The sequence below is a fragment of the Eptatretus burgeri genome, chromosome 5 (genome assembly GCF_056783735.1).
Source record: "Eptatretus burgeri isolate ZD-2024b chromosome 5, Ebu_testis_v1, whole genome shotgun sequence".
NCBI classification, from domain to species: domain Eukaryota; kingdom Metazoa; phylum Chordata; class Myxini; order Myxiniformes; family Myxinidae; genus Eptatretus; species Eptatretus burgeri.
Window position 1 is genome coordinate 92,421,488 of NC_140965.1, and position 17,501 is coordinate 92,438,988.

The window sequence follows — 17,501 nt, forward strand, 5'->3', positions numbered from 1 at the left end:
CGCATGCCGGCGGGCGCGAATCCGCGACACTGGTGTCAGGTCGTGCGATATAAACCCATCGCCCTCCTCACGGCACTGGTATTGGAGAACGGGAAAACGGGCTCTCCTGTCTCCAATTAAATTCACGGGAATCGGTCCAGGGGTGAGAGAAGCGACCCCCGATTCCCTCCAAATTACGAGCGATTCAAATTAACCCTTTAAGAGAAGCAAGATGGCGTCTCAAGGCGAGCGGGAGCCGGGGGTATTAGAAATGGATGTAGAATGTGTAGGATCCATGGCTCAGGATGAAATCCCCGTGCAGGAAATGTTGGTTGTACAGGAAAACGAACTCGCCCAACTGAACCCAGAGCCCGAAATGGGTGCGGCAGCGGCCGCGGTGTATGACACCTCCCCTCCCCCTCTCCACCAAAACCCTTCCCCAACCCCTGCCGAAACGGCTCACCCAAGCGCACCCGACATGGCCCAGCTATGCGCCATGCTGGCGGCAATGACAAACGAAATAAAAGGAATGAACGAAAAGATGGATACAAATACAAATGAAATGAAAAACGAAATGAAAGGAATGAACGAAAAGATGGATACAAATGAAATGAAAAACGAAATGAAAGGCATGAACGAAAGGATGGATACAAATACAAATGAAATGAAAAACGAAATGAAAGGAATGAACGAAAAGATGGATACAAATGAAATGAAAAACGAAATGAAAGGCATGAACGAAAGGATGGATACAAATACAAATGAAATGAAAAACGAAATGAACAAGCAAATAAACGGAATGGAAGCAAACATGAAGGAGGAAATGAAAGAGCTACGGGGTGAGACGCAGAACATGGGCCGATGCCTGCAGGCGGGCATGAAGGCCGTGACCAGGGAGCTGGGAATGGCGACTCCACGTGTGGGAGCAAACGAGCTGGAAGGGGGTGCAGCGGCTGACAGGCCCGCGGTGGAGGCGGGTAAAAAAATAATTCGGGGGGCGTGTTGGGCGAGGGTCGTGACAGAAGAATCGACGGTGACCAAAAGGGAAAAATTAAATGGGGAGACCAAAACGTGTGAGACGAGACACGAGGTGACGACAACGGAAATAATAGTTGAGACAAGAGAGGTAAAGGGTGAAGAGTTGGCAGAGACACGGGAGATGGAAACGATAGAGGGAAGACTACACGATGAAGACGGGGTAAGTGACGCACACACACACACGGAGGTAGTGAAGGATAATGGGGGTGAGCTCGCGGAGCGTGTGGGGACCCAGTGCGAGCACCTGGATGGCCTCCTCCAGGAACGAGGGGAGGGAGTATGCCCCCTTGAGGTGAGTCACGACCAGGTGAGTTCGGTCGTGCTTTGCGAGGTCGAGGGGAGGAGTGCTGTGGACAGGTGCACGGAGAGCTTGGGGGGTATAGAGGCCCCGGAGACCGTTGTGGGGACACAAATCCCCAGTGTGGTTGTCCCTGTGTGTGTGGTGCAAGGCGTGAGTGCGTCCCCGTGTGTGGAAGCGACCCCGTGTGTGAGTGGTGTGGTGGCGATGGTGCCGGAGTGTGTGCTTCCCAGCACGCCGTGTGTGGAAGAGGCCGTGTGTGTGGATGGAACGGCCAGTATGGATGAGGCACCGCGGGTGAGTGCCCCCGCGTGTGTAAGTAGTATGGTTTGTGTGAGTAGTGAGGCACGCGTGAGTGAACGGCCGAATGCAAGGGAGACCGTGTGTGTGAGAGAGCGGTATGTGAGGGAGATGTCGGTTGGCATGCGGGAGCACGCAGCCGCGTCTCCCGGTGTGAATGTGATGGAGTGGAGTGTGAGCGTTGTGACACGCAGGTGTGCGTGGGTGGAATGGAGGCGACGACGGAGACATGTGAGGGAAGAAAGCCGAGTAGCGGCTGTAGCTGTTTCGGGGACCGTGCCGGGTTCACCCAGCAGTGAGCACGAGGTCCATGCTCTGCAACGCACGAGACCACCACGTGCTCGCTTGCGAGAGTGAAGTCCCGGTCCGGAAACGCACGCGGTGGATTTGCCGATCCCGCGGACGGACAAAGTTTAGGCAGGATAATGGATTTGGACCGGATGGGTTCTCCACGCGATCGTGTGTGTTAAGCTCCAACGGGCAAAGCACATGTGTTCGCGTGGGGAACCCCTCGAGACGTGGGGCTTGTGTTTTTTTTTTATGCGCACGGTGACGCCATGGCTGCACGTGGGGTTGGAATCCGGCAGGAGGGGTATCCCTGCCGGATGGTACCGTCCAAGGAGGGACGAGGTACACGTGCAGCTGCATGACGTCACGGGCAGGTGCAAAGTGCGCGAGTTGCTGCGCTGGTGCTGCGCATGTAAAGAAAAAAAAGAAAAGAAAAGCAAGCCTCACTTTCGGGTGCACAGGATTCCTGGGCAAGGGGTGGAAGACCCCTTACCTAGGGCACATGATGGAAACTAGTTAGGGGGAAGGGTTAGCTTAGTTAGACCGACTCCATGGGGCAGGGGTAAGTCCTCATGGAGTCCGTGGAATGGATTAGTTAGAGGGATTGTAGCGAGATTTAGGTTGGGAAAGTTATTTTTTTGATTTTGAGGACATGGACAGACTTGTGAATGTGTAGAGGGGACGTAGTTTAGCTACGTAGTGTTAAAAGGAACGTGCTACTAGTTTAAGGGACGACGTGGGAGCACGAGTTAGTTAGGGGATGTAGTTAGAAGGATGGCAGAGTTCAGCGGTGTGTGTGTTGAAGAGTTGTGAGGTGAGTACATGATGAGTGAGTGAGGCCAGCGGGTCTGTGTGAGTGGAGCGAATGGGGAATGCATGGTGCGATGAGTGATTGGGGGGAGGAGTGACTCCCGCCCAAGGGACCCCCGGGGTCAGTGTAGAGTGAGTTAGCTGGGTTAGTCAAATTAACAAAAATGGAGGTCGTTTTGCTGTTGGTGGGAATGTAGGCTCGAAACCCATTTGGAGGGGTGCAGGAGCCCTGTTGACGGGCTTGGGAGCGTGGCTGCGAAAGGTGAGTATCGCTGAGTGGGTACCCCGGGCACCAGGCTAGTCGGCCGTGGTAGGCCAAGGGCCCATGGGGGGCCGGGATAGCGTAGTGGGCACGGGTGCGCCTGCTTGGTGCGGGGGCCCGGGGCGCCATGAGCCGCGTGGGCAGTGTTGTGGGCACGGGTGACCCTCGGAAAGGGGCCCGGGGAGCCAGCCTGCCACGTGTGCGTTTCAGGGGTGGTGCCATGGGGGGCACTCCCCGGTGTTAGGGAGCTGGTAGGCTCGGAGGCAGTGTAGTGCCCGGGGGTGCCATAGCGGGAGAATCGGCAGAGGATCGTGCCTGCCAAAGGGAGCCACGTGTCCCAGCCATGAGACCGTGTGAGGGCACGGAGAGAAAATTGGGGGGCGAGGCCCGAAATTGTGAGAACACCAACACAGGCGACGGGAATCTGGGTTTATAGAACCAATAGTTTAAGCGAGAGGCGCTTGTTGAAAGCCCCGGGGTAGTTTAACAGTTAAATGGTTAGGGTAGATTAGGAGATGTACCCCTCCGCACCATCCATCCCCTCGCTGTCGTTGTGGGCCACTGGACCCACTTTGGTTATAGATCGCCGAACTCTGGGGAGGCCATTCTGAGGCTTGAGTTGGGCCTCGACACAGGACGTTAGCTCTCCCTTATTCCCCTCCGGGAAGGGAACGTAGGGGTTGGGAGTAGGCTAGGTGACAGGATAGGTTAGCCGAACAAAGACGATAAAGGGGGTTAGGGGACGATTTATAGTGGGGAAGTAAAAATAAAAACAACAAAAAAATAAGTTGGGGCTAAATTGGGGTTTGACAAATTAAGGGAGTGGGTATGTACAGTGACAGGCAAAGGCGATAGGTGGGAGGGAGACAGGTAGGTAGGTCCGAGCCCGCCTTCCAAGTGGCCAGCACCACCGCACTCCCTCCACCAACCTCCACTGAACGGCAAAAGCTGGCCAGCTTCATCTGTTGGCTGTGTTGCTGCAAGGCAAAGGCCGGCCCACTTCATCGGCAGCTGTTGTTTTGCTGCAAGGCCTGTGCCGGCCACTTCATCTGCTGGCTGTTTTTCTTCAAGGCCTGTGCCGGCCAGTTCTTCTGCGGGCTGTGTTTGCCTGCTGCCTTTGCCATGCCATGCCCACTGCCCCTGTTCACCAGCCCCGCTCAATTTTTGCCCTGCCCCCCCTGTTCATTGCCATGTGCGCCAGGATCAGAAAGCAACAGTTTTCAAGCTGCGAGAACTGCCCCGTTGGCAGCTACAACACGGGCCTGCAGTGGCGGCCCGTGCACCGTGTTTGTGTTCATCCATCCATTCGTTGTGTTCATTGCGTGTGCCACTTGAGCTGGCACGGAGACAACGGTTGTGCAGCCCATGCACCGTTGTGGTTCACTGCGTTCAGTTCAAAAGGGAAGGCCTTGGACTGCGTGTGAGCAGCCAGCCACGTTCCCTGTCACCTGCATTGTTTTGAGCCAGAGACTGCATGCGAGCAGCCTGGCTCCCTGCTAACTGCTTTTCTTTTGCAGAGTTCATTGATCCTGGGCCATGGTTTAGTGTAAAATTTGTAAGTTAAGGTTAAGATGTACTGTAAATATGAGTGCGCCCCCGGCATGTCTGTCCTAGCGCCGGCAATTTTATTTAAGTCGTCCGTGTGAGTGAGTTTGTTTAGGTAGTTACGCAGCCCTCAGGTTATTTATTTTGGGGACACGAATACTATGAATGTCACACTCAGGGATCCATAGGTAAAATGTACTAGGGGAAAACTACACATGATGGCACACGAAAATTTGACGACTCGGGACGAGTCTGTAAAAATAGGAGGGGGTAGTGTTGTGGTTGACCAAATTCACAAACCACCATTCAGGTCCCTTAGGTGAGATATCTCGGTAAGTATATGTGTAATTAGGCCCAAACCCGTTGTCTAGAGGGAATAAATGTCATTCATGCTGGCTGCGACTCTTCAGGATAGCCGTTTTTCTTTTACTATCTTTATTTTGGACCAACCGCCATTATTACCACCACCAACCACGTCTCAACAGCCATCACAACAACAACCACCAACCACAACGCCGCTTCACCACAACCGCCACGACCTTTACCGTCACTACTCGCCACCATCGCATCACCGTCATCTCGCGCCACTCGTGGGCACCGATGCTGGACTCGTGTAGAGCGCGCACCGAGCAGCGTGTTCAAAAGCATCGCGGACTTTCCGCAGAAAAACGGATCAAAAACGACTCACGCCCACTTTTGTTCCGTCCAATCGGTGAGCGAGGGGCGATTTGGCCCCGCCCCCAGGGCGTTGGAGGGCGGTCGCTATATGCAAATTCATGGATCAAAAAGCATTCACGCCCACTTTTTCTCGGGCCAATGGGGAGCGAGGTGAAAGGTCGGAGGCAGAGGGTCAAAGATGAGAGAGCGAAGCCACGGGGCTTATATAAGCGACCGCGTTCGTCAGTGGAGTCCAGTGAAGTGGCAGAGTGCAGTTGGGAGTTCGCGGAGTCGGAGTGAAGAGGATGGAGCTGTGGAGAGGCGGCGGCGGCGAAGGCGGTTGAGGGGGTGCTCGCGTCGGATTCGAGGAACTGCGGAGGAAAAGGCCGGCGGCGCGACCGAGGTCGTGGTGGAGACGCTCGTCGCGGGACCCGCGATTTTATGAAATCCTCCTTTCCCCGAGCATCAGCAACCCCCTCCTGTTTCCCCCCCGCGCTGAGATAGTGCGACAAAAGGGGGCCCCCTTCCCACCCCCTACCAGACACTGTCCGCGAGGCCCGCGGAGTTGAGGCACCACCGCCGCTCCGCGTCTCATCATCAGACGGGTAGGCCCGACACGGTCTCGGCCCCAGGCCCGCCTACCCCCTCCTCCTGGAGGGTGGTTCTCTTTTCTTTTGCTTTGGGAATATGTGTTGTCGGCGCCGTCTGTGAAGTAAAATTGTATAAGTGTTGCCGTGTGCTCGCGTCGTCGGTATTAGATCTGCATTGTCGCATTTGCTTTTTGTCTTCTTCTTTTCTATGTGCTTTTGGTGGAATTGTATATGTGTGCTTCCCGTGTGCCGCGAAATAAATGTGCTTATTATTGAACTATTTTCCCGCTTCGCTTCGTCTTTTCCTCTATTGAATCCCCATCTTGCTTCACGTAAAGGGTTGGTAGTGGGCTGAATACGCCCGATAATTATTCGAACCGTCGAGGCCGACGATAACACCGCTCGGTTATCCCGATAGTACGGAACGGGTCGCTTAAGTGGCCCGTGTCCGAAGTCGACCTGCGGCGAGGTGCGATCGCCCGGTCTACCCTCCGTGTGGGTACTTAGGTAGGTCGAATTTGGCGAGCAACCCTATCCCACGCGGGGGCCGATTGGCTCGATCGCGGTGAGACCGAAAGGTCCACCCGTGACTGGTTCCCGGCGTTAGTCCGAGAGGGTCACGACTGGATTGTCCGTCCGGTGGGCGACGTGCCGCGATTCGAGTTCCGTGGCCGTCCGCACGCCGGCGGGCGCGAATCCGCGACTATATATATATATATATATATATATATATATATATATATATATATATATATATATATATATATATATATATATATATATATATATATATATATATATATATATATATATATATATATTGTAACAGTTTTGGAAATTCACAGAACACCATTCAGGTTCCCCAGAGGTCAGTTATTTTGGTAAGTGTGTGTTCCAGGTTGGATTTCCCCACCAATGTATAACGGGAATTGTTCGTGTGCCAGGCGATGTTAGCCGTTATTCTGTTCTATCTTTTATTTCAAATAAAGAACAACTCAACATCCTCGTCAATCTCCACAACACAGCGAACCTCCTCTACAAACAAAAACACCACTCCCAGAAAGCCACCCGAAGAAGGAAACAGAAATGACGGTTGGGGCGGGTCCCTCAGAACGGCGTAAACACGGATGACTGTTATTACAACAACAGAGCCAAGCCGATCACTCCTCGGATTTTCCCCCGCATGCCGGGAAGGGAGGGGCGAATGCCCAGGAGTGATAAAAAGCCGCGTTCGCTGGCCGAAAAAGCAGTTGGTGTGGGGGGAGCTCGGAGTCAGTGGGAGCTGGGAGTGGAGAGATGGCCCGTTGATAGCTGGAGAGTTCGGAGTTTGTGCAGTTGGTTCGCTGGGGGTTCGCCGGCGCAACCAGGAGGCCTGAGTCAAGACCCATTCACTCCTCCAGCACGTCGTCGGCTTGACCAGGCCGCAGTGGAGGCCGGACGACCAAGGGAGCCAGTCGGGGGTCCGGGCACAGACACCGAGGGTCGCCGAACCAGGACCCAGCGAGTCACCACGAGGGTGGCCAGGTAGCCCGCTCGGTCTCTCGGAGCCCCTTCGGTCATCCCGGCTCCGAGCAATTGTAAAGGCTCATGAGCCCGGTTTTTTCTTTCTGGGGTTTTGGATGAAAGTCTGTGCACCTTGTCCGTAAGTAACAAACTGTTAAATGCCTGTACATTACATGATAGAAATCGGCTGTAGGCTTTTTGTTCGTGTCCTGTCCCCACACCCCCATTGACTGCTTACGTGCCGTGTACAAATAAATGTCCCCATTGTTGAATGTCACCTGCTCGTTGCGTCCCTTCCTCACATTGACTGCCATGGAACGTTCGGGATATTAGCTGGCTGATTATCAAGCCGATAAAACAAACATCTGGTCCGACGGGACTTGGCGATATAAAACCGCTCGGCAATCGCATACGGAACGAACTGCTTAAGCGGCTCATTTTCATACTGGCCCCGTCGAGGTATAAACTCTTGGCATTTCTGTCTGCGCGAATAGTTAGGTATATCGACAATTCGGCGATTGACCCTGTAGCGCATGGACAGAGGAGTTGGCTGGTTTATGGTGTGTTAAAAACACCCGTAGCTGGGTTTCGGCGTTGATCCGGAAGCTGCAACTCGATTGCTCGTTCGGTGGGCGCGTGCAGCCACAATTGGGCTAAGGCGGTCGTCCGCATGCCAAACGGGTGAAAATCTACAACAATATTGTTATGCTTTCACCCTCGGCTAGATTGCATACTGCAATTAGCACACGTACCACTTTCCAAGATGTTATTTTCAGTGCACACTACGTACCCTGGCAGTTATGTTCAGTGTCGGACATCTTTTGATTACCGCATTCTTTGCTCTAGCAGTGATCCAACCAGTACTGCATAATCAGGTACCATCCATCCATTGGTACCACACTTTATGCAAAGCGTTTGGTGCTGCCCAAGCATCTCCCTCGCTATTGGATACAATCCTGGAAAGGTCACTACTCTGACACAGATCAGGTACCTATCATCTACACAATCCAGCCATCCCCAAGAAACACTTCATTTTCCTCTTTCTTCTGGGCCTCAGAACATTCAGAAGAGCCCGCAAGCCATCACCTAACGATCTTCTCAAGGTTCCACTCAACAGATGTCCTCAATATGTTACTTGGGTCTTGCACAGTTGTAATTTGGCCTTTGGCACCTCATCACCTTTGGCAGCCAGTACCCTCAAAAGGGTGAAGATGTTCCCCCTGCAATCATCCCCTGATGTCAACCAAATCAGCAAATCGTCCACATACTGTACCAATAATGCCTCTGGCAATTTGAAATTGCACCTGTCCAAACAACCGACACCCATCTTTTAAATAACTTTACCATAACATCAGCACAAAAACGCAACCCAAGATTGTTAATCTTTCAATTAACAAATTATGGCACTACATGAAAATTACAACTGCACCTTCCTTGCTTTCACTGATGCAAATTGGTCTATGATGTGTTCAAAGTCAGTTTTTTTCAGTTTCTTCTCTTTCTACATTCAGCAGAGCAAGATCACAGAGTCTGCCTTGACCCATGGAGGCTCTCAAATACAAAAGTATTAGTTTTAACTTTCTGAATGATCTCTCACAGCTGGCAATGGAAACTGTGATGTTTAGCATTATCTGAATAGCAATGCGAAGATCGGGGAAGACGCTCTCATCTTCATACGAAACAATAAATTCGAGAAGCTCTTCAGCTCTTGATGTTTTCATGCTGTCCCGACTTGATAGCAACATTCTGCAATCCAAAATTTATTCATATAGCTGCTGTCCATCAACATCAGAGCTGTACAATTCGCCCAAATTTTCACACTCTCTTTTTAGATCGTTACTGTCGGCGCCGTAACATAGTCCCTCGACATCGAGAAGGAACCCAAACTTGGCGTCAGTGTCGTGCAAACGAGCGAACCTTTCGTCCATTTATTTGTGAAGATGGTCGAGTGTTCCCTTCATGACTCTTTCCATTTCCTCATTGGTTGTTAACCCAGAGTCTCTCGAGTTCTCATCAGCCACTCGTTTCTTTCGTCTCTGACGTCTTTCAACTTAAATATTCCATTCTTGACAGAGACCGAGTCCTGCTCAGTGGTGCCCCTCCTTCAAGTGGCGCCCAGGGCATGTGCCATACCTGCTATACCTTAGGTACGCCACTGACCAAGGTAGACTCTTCAGTCAGGACTATGTGGTACCATCCCTTCGCACCCTTTGTTCTCTTTCATGCGATACAAATTTCTGCCTCGTACCTGACGTAAATACTGTCTTGACAAACCCCCCTACTTACATAATTATTGGCCCAATTTCCTTTGCTCTGTATCCTTTTGCAACAGTTAATGTAACATGCGGTGTTATATTCATGGATTGGTACATCAAAGAGCACTGTTGTGTAAATTCTACCTCCAATCCAATCCAAATATCGGTAGTTGCGCTTTTGAATTGCATACTGAGCACTTTCTGTACTTTTATTTGCATAATTCACATTCCCTTATTCAAACATCAAAGAATGCTATACAGTGCAGCGGTCCAGTTCATTCTGCCATGGTTTTATATTTTCATCGTGAGGCTCCAACCAACGTTTTCCATTGGAAATTGTTTCTAACTCTGCTAAATTCTCAATTATCTCTTACACAGGCCAATTGTTATGATAAACATTAAATGTCAATCAACAAAACCAATCCTCACAGCTCTCTCCACAAGCCCAATAAACTCAAACAGTACAACTTGAGACACCATGGTAAAAGCTCCTTTCAAACAATCTTATTAATATTCATAAACCAATGCTATTAGACTGGGCATTCAATTCGCGTTCATCCGAGGGGCTGAACATACTGTATGTTAATGCATCGCCTGTTTGCGAATTTAACAACATGAGCAGTGTTGTACCATCTATATATTATGTATGCAAATTCATATTTTCACATCATCTGCACCCACCACTTGCTCACCTGAACAAGGCTTGCCCCAAACACGGAAACAAACCCAATTTTGATTCATGACTCAAGTCCCATCGAAGCCCTGCACTAAACTCTCGAGACATGCATGCATTATGTCCGTAGCCCACAGCCGTCACACACAGAAAATGCTTCTCACCATCGTGAGTGGTTTAAATCATTCCATGCTCATTCACATTAACTCATTCCTCATTTAAACATGTCATGGTACAAACAAAAGAATATTTATCTTCCAAAACCAGTTTGTCCACTATCTCAAAGACGCGCTCACTCCAGCCTCCCTTCAGTCAGGCAAATCTCGCACACGGCCCGACAAGCAGGCAAATTCACAGCAGGGTGTGTTCTTGCCTGCCGCCTCACTTTTTCCATTATCTAATTTTCCCACTAAGATGTTTTAATTTTCCCATATCCAAACAATTTTGTCCACAATCAAATTTTCTCTTGAGGTTGGAACAAGTTTGTGGGCTTGAAGACAAACTGCCCACCTTTTACCCTTCAGGCAAAGCGCACACATTCCTTCACTCCACAGTGGGGTATTCTTTCCCCCCGACCCACTTTTTCATTGTTTTCAGCGCAGTGATCACGAGCAACCTTTGCTTTATTTTCATGAATCATGTTCTTTAAACGGTTGATATACCACTACAGCAGCCTGCGCAGCTCGCCCTTCTCTGCCTTGCTCTGCTGGTATACTTGTAACAATTTCTCTCATGGGATAAGTGGGTGTGGGGGCACTGCTAGCTGTGTTATTTTACTTTCCGCAACACACATGTCATCACAATCCTTACCTGGGATCGTAGGATATATGGACCCATATGGTCGCCCAGTCGAACAGCAGATACTGTGCAGCTGACTGAGATAGTCCCAGTGGTTGGTATGCTGGGGGTTGGAGTGTTGATGGTACTATCTCGGTGTTAGAATACAATTGCCTCGATGCTGCAGACACCGGGACTGATAATGAGCCATGTCCTGTTATTTGGCTCGGTGCTGGCACTGATGTAGCTGCATCCTTAGTTTTCTGCTCTGCACCTTTCGAGTTGACCCTGAAGCTTTAGCACTTTACCCGCCAAGGTTGCTTGCTTGGCTGTGCTTGATCTTTTAATTGCTTCCTCCTGCCATATTCCGAACGCCAGCCAATTCACTGGCGTTTCCTTCATGGACAGTTTATGGCGTCTTATCAACTCCTCCCGCAGCTTCTACACTCCTGGCAGGTCAAACGACCCACCCTTCTGGCCATAGTAAGTCATCCTTAAGTGTCCATTCTGCCCAGCAATCATTTTGTTCACTGCTACCATTAAACATTTGGTAAGCAGGTGTATCCTGAGGAGGTTCTTTCTTCTCTCGTTTTCCTGATCTGTTTCCCATCACTATTGCTGAATCCTTCCTGGAGTTGTTCTTGGGTCCGACTCGGCAGCCTCAGCCATATGCCCTCAACCCTCAAAATCCCCGTTCAGGACCTTAAGTTAACTACCCCTTGATAAACAATAAGTAATTCTCTCTCCACTCTTCTCTTTACCGGTTCTTGGGTGAGGACAAGGGCAGAGGCAGGGATGGACAGAACCTGAGTTGAGAAAGAGAATATCTAATTTAAACTCCCCAGCACAAAGGCTTACCTTATTCAAATTGGTCACCGTGGCTTCTCTCTTTGGTCACCAAGGGTCCATCCCCACCTCTCCTCCACCTTGTCTCACCCCTGCTCGCTGCGCCAATTGTCGAGGCGTCGATCACCCTTCACCAAGGCATGAACACGTCGACGTACTTGAGAGAAAATTGTTTAATGTTTACCAATACATGCGGCCGAATAGAGAGCAGCAAACACCAGGAACACCAATTAGCAATTGAGGTTACCGGGAGAGTGCTCTGGCTCTATCAGTTGAGCTACTCTCTTATATACGGTTCTATCTTGGACAAATACTTATTTCGCAATTGTCCTTTCTTTCAACCTGACCAACTGCCTTTAGCAACTGGCTTATGTTCTTCAACACCCATGAATCTAGCAAGACATCGAGGAAGCAAAGTTACTCCCTAATGCTGCTAACAGCATTCTTGTGGATTACTCAAGACTGACCCCATCCTTATCTCCACACATGGCATTCCAATATTCCTTTGTGAACAGCAAGCAGGAATATATTTTAATTAACTGCAGGCGAGTGAATTGAGTTGGAAGAAACAAAGCTTTAACAAAGGTACAAATCCCAACATATATATATATATATATATATATATATATATATATATATATATATATATATATATATATATATATATATATCTTCTTCTTCTTCTTCCTCTTTCGGCTTGCTCCCGCTAGGGGTCGCCACAGCGGACTAACTGTCTCCATTTTGCTCTATCCTCCACATCTTCCATTGACACTCCAACCACCCGCATGTCCGCCCTCACCGCATCCATGAACCTCTTCTTTGGCCTTCCTCTTCTCCTCCTGCCTGGCGGCTCCATCTTCAACATCCTTCTCCCGATATACTCCGTTTCCCTCCTGTGCACATGTCCAAACCATCTCAATCTCGCCTCTCTCACTTTGTCTCCAAACCGTCCTACCTGCGCTGTCCCTCTAATACACTCATTTCTTATCCTGTCCATCCTCGTCACTCCCAACGAGAATCGCAGCATCTTTAACTCTGCCACCTCCAGCTCCGCTTCCTGTCTTTTTGTTAGTGCCACCGCCTCCAAACCATACAACATAGCTGGTCTCACTACCGTCTTGTATACTTTCCCCTTCACTCTTGCAGCTACCCTTCTGTCACAAATCACTCCTGCAACTCTTCTCCACCCACTCCATCCTGCCTGCACTCTCTTTTCACTTCTCTCCCACAGTCTCCGTTACTTTGGGCAGTTGATCCCAAGTATTTAAACCAATCCACCTTCCCCACCTCAACTCCTTGCAACTGCACCATACCACCACCCTCCCTCTCATTTACGCACATGTACTCCGTCTTACTCCTACTGACTAACATTCCCCTTCTCTCCAGTGCGTGCCTCCAGCTCTCAAGGCTCGATTCAGCCAGCGCCGTACACTCCCTACAGATCATGATGTCATCCGCGAACATCATGGTCCATGGAGAACTCAGTCTGATCTCGTCCGTCAACCTGTCCATCACCATTGCAAACAGGAAAGGGCTCAGAGTCGATCCTTGGTGCAATCCCCACTTTAACCTTAAACCGGTCCGTCATTCCTACCGCACACCTCACCGCTGTCACACTGTCCTCATACATATCCTGCACGATCCTCACATACTTCTCCCACCCTCCCGTCTTCCTCATACAATTTCACAACTCCTCTCTTGGCACCCTATCATAAGCTTTCTCTAAATCCACAAACACACAATGTAACTCTTTCTGGCCTTCCCTATACTTCTCCATCAACATTCTCAAAGCAAACATCGCATCAGTGGTGCTCTTTCCTGGCATAAACCCATATTGCTGCTCACAGATCGTCACCTCTCCTCTCAACCGAGCTTCCACTACTCTTTCCCACAACTTCATGGTGTGGCTTAACAACTTTATCCCTCTGTAATTTCCACAGCTCTGCACATCACCCTTATTCTTGAAAATCGGAATCAGTACACTTAATCTCCACTCCTCCGGCATCCTCTCACTTTCCAAGACTTTATTAAACAATCTGATTAACAACCCCTGCCATCTCTCCCTAAGCACTTCCATGCCTCCCACTGGTATACCATCTGGGCCAACCGCCTTTCCACTTTTCATCTTCTTCATAGCAGTCCTCACTTCATCCTTACTGATCCACCCCACTTCCAGATTCACTATCTCCACCTCTTCCAACCTTCTCTCTCTCTCATTTTCTTCATTCATCAGCTCCTCAAAGTACTCCATCCACCTTCTCAACACACTCTCCTCGCTCGTCAGCACATTCCCATTTGCGTCCTTTATCACCCGAACCTGCAGCACATCCTTCCCAGCTCGGTCCCTCTGTCTTGCCAATCGGTATAAATCCTTTTCCCCTTCTTTTGTATCCAGCTTCTCATACAGCTCGTCAAATGCCTTTTCCTTGGCCTTTGCCACCTCTCTTTTTGCTTTTCGACGCCACTCCTTATACTCCTGCCGACTTTCTTCATCTCTCTGACTATCCCACTTCTTTTTAGCCAACCCCTTCTTCCTTTTACTTTCCTGTACTTCCTCATTCCACCACCAAGTCTCCTTATCTTCCTTCCTCTGTCCAGATGTCACACCAAGTACCTTCCGAGCTATCTCCCTCACAACTTCTGCTGTCGTTGCCCAATCATCCCACCCATCTTTACCACCATCCAGCGCCTGTCTCACCTCCTCCCTAAATTTCACGCAACAGTCTTCCTCCTTCAGCTTCCACCATCTGGTCCTTGGTTCAGCCCTCACTCTCTTCCTCAACCTCACCTCGAAAGTCATCCTACAGACCACCAATCGATGCTGTCGAGCTACACTCTCCCCTGCCACAACCTTACAGTCACTAATCTCTTTCAGGTTGCATCTCCTACTTAAGATGTAATCCACCTGTGTGCACCTTACCTCCACTCTTGTATGTCACCCTGTGTTCCTCCTTCTTCTTGAAATACGTGTTTTACCACTGCCATTTCCATTCTTTTTGCAAACTCTACCACCATTTGCCCTTCCACATTTCTCTTGTTGAGACCGTACCTCCCCATCACCTCCTCATCCTCTTTATTCCCTTCCCCAACATGTCCATTGAAATCTGCTCCAATCACCACTCTTTCATCCTTGGATACACTCTCCACCACTTCATCTAAATCACTCCAGAAATCTTCTTTATATTCCATCTCACACCCCATATGTGGGGCATATGCACTGATGACATTCATCATCACCCCTTCAATTTCCAACTTCACACTCATCACTCGGTCAGACACCCTCCTCACCTCCAATACCCTCTTGACATGATCTTCCTTCAGGATTATCCCGACACCATTTCTCCTCCCATCCACACCATGGTAGAACAGTTTGAAACCACCTCCAATGCCCCTCGCCTTACTCCCCATCCACTTGGTCTCTTGTACACACAGTATGTCCACCTTTCTTCTCTCCATCATATCAGCCAACTCTCGCCCTTTGCCAGTCATCGTCCCAACATTCAGAGTTCCAACTCTCACCTCCACACTTCTACCCTTCCCCCTCTCCCACTGCCTCCGGACTCGCCTTCCCAGTCTCCTTCTCCTCCTTCGCCTAATAATATATATATATATATATATATATATATATATATATATATATATATATATATATATATACACTTCATTTTCCACTAAAACATTGGAGGCTTCATTTTTCTTTTGGGGTGGTGGGGGTGAAGGGTTACCTCTCTGAGGTGCATTCCTTTCAGCCAGTCTCACTCGGTCAGCAGTTCTGTTGTGTATGCCATTTTCTAGCTATAGCATAGCAGCATGGTGGAACATGTTATAGCTTAAGGTAAATTTATATATAGGGGGCTGCAAAAGTAGGTATACAGTAATGAAAACAAAACGTATACCATGCTGTATACCTACTTTTACAGCCCCCTTTATAGATTAGTGTTTTTGCTTTGATAATCTACTGCTGCTACTGAAATAATGGCCACAATGACATTGTGGGATCTGCCGAGGGGGAGGTTTGGCCCATCTTTCTGAACCTGTTGCTACTACTTATACTTCTACTACCTGAATTTGACTGAAGCAGATTCAAGCAGGAGTTTTGTAATTTGTTCATGTTGCCAGCGATACCTCATCTAATCTATGTATGACACAGTGGGATCTTTAACATCCATGAACTCGTGCTAGCAGATGGGATGCCAAGTTTAACATTCATCCAAATGACAACGGACTTTGTGATGCAACACCCTGCCTGTGAATTACTAATCTGACAACATGATGTCTGGCTGAGAGCACACTAGTTTTTTTTTTAATCAAACGTTGAAAAAGAGTGATGTCTAAAGAGATATAAATAAAAAATGATTTTAGTTTTGTTGTGTGTGTGTGGTTTAATAATATAAACAGTGTTAAGGGGTGTGAATACTTTGTGTCTATATGTACAAAGTATTCACACCTCTTAACTTTTTCCACATCTTGTGTCACAGCCTGAATTTCAAATGGATTAAATCAAAATTTATTTTTATCATGGATGTCCACATAATATCCCATAATGTCAAAATGGATTTTTTTTTGTTGCAATTCGTTTACAAATTAATTAAAAATGAAAAGCTGAAATGTCTTGAGTCAATAAGTGTTCAACCCCTTTGCTATGATGCTCCAAATTAAGCTCAGGTGCATCCAATTTCCTTTGATCATCCTTGAGATGCCTACAATTTGATTGGAGTCCACCTGTGGCCAATTCAATTGATTGGACATCATATGGAAAGAAACACACCTTTCTATATAAGGTCCCACAGTTGACAGTGTATGTCAGAGCAGAAACTCTTCCATGAAGTCCAAGGAACTGTCTGTAGAACTCCGATATAGAACTGTGAGTAGGCATAAATCTGGGGAATGGTGTAAAACAATTTCTAGAGTGTTGAAAGTTCCCAAGAGCACAGTGAGCTCCATAATTAGGAAATGGAAAGAATATGGAACTACCCAGACTTCCTTGAACTGGCTGTCCGACCAAATTGAGCAACTGAACAAGCAGGACCTTGATCAGGGAGGTGACCAAGAACCCAATGATCACTTGGCTGAGATGGGAGAACCTGCTGGAAGGACAACAATCTTCACAAATCTAGGCTTTATGGGAGAGTGGCCAGACAGACAAATGTAAACTAGAATGTAAGACCCGTCCCGTCACTTCTCAGTCTCGGCGTGCATGCGTCCGTCTGTCAACAATTGTCCTGTAGGGGATACCACTAATCAAGAATAATGGTGCCCCCCCCACCCCTACACAATTGGCAGTGCATCATGCACGTACGGGTGCAGCATAACAATACATGCAAAAACCATGGCTATACACACATGACCCGTGCCTAATACGTATCCCAGAAGGTTTAATCAAAAGAAGGAAGAGAAGGGGAGGGTGAGAATTTTTTTTTTAATCTTCCTCTTAGTATGTTGTAAATTATTCAGAATTCAGCATCTAAAAACACTGTGACGAATATCCCATTAACACTCTCCCCCTCCTGGCTCCCTGAGTGTATAACTAGGCCTGTATCTATACACCACCTATTTTTAATTTTTCCCCATTTAACAACCATTGATTTTTTTTTTCATTTTATTTTAGCAAGTCCACAAAGATTGGTCTTCTTGGCAGTGAAGCGATGGGTCTTACATTCTAGTATGTTGGATTAGTGGT

At 48.6% G+C, this 17,501-nt stretch overlaps 1 pseudogene; it reads right to left on the reverse strand.

Moving 5' to 3' along the window:
- The window catches only part of LOC147026960 (uncharacterized), a 25,166-nt pseudogene extending 10,989 nt beyond the window's left edge, over positions 1–14,177 (reverse strand).
- Positions 14,178–17,501: the final 3,324 nt, after the last annotated feature.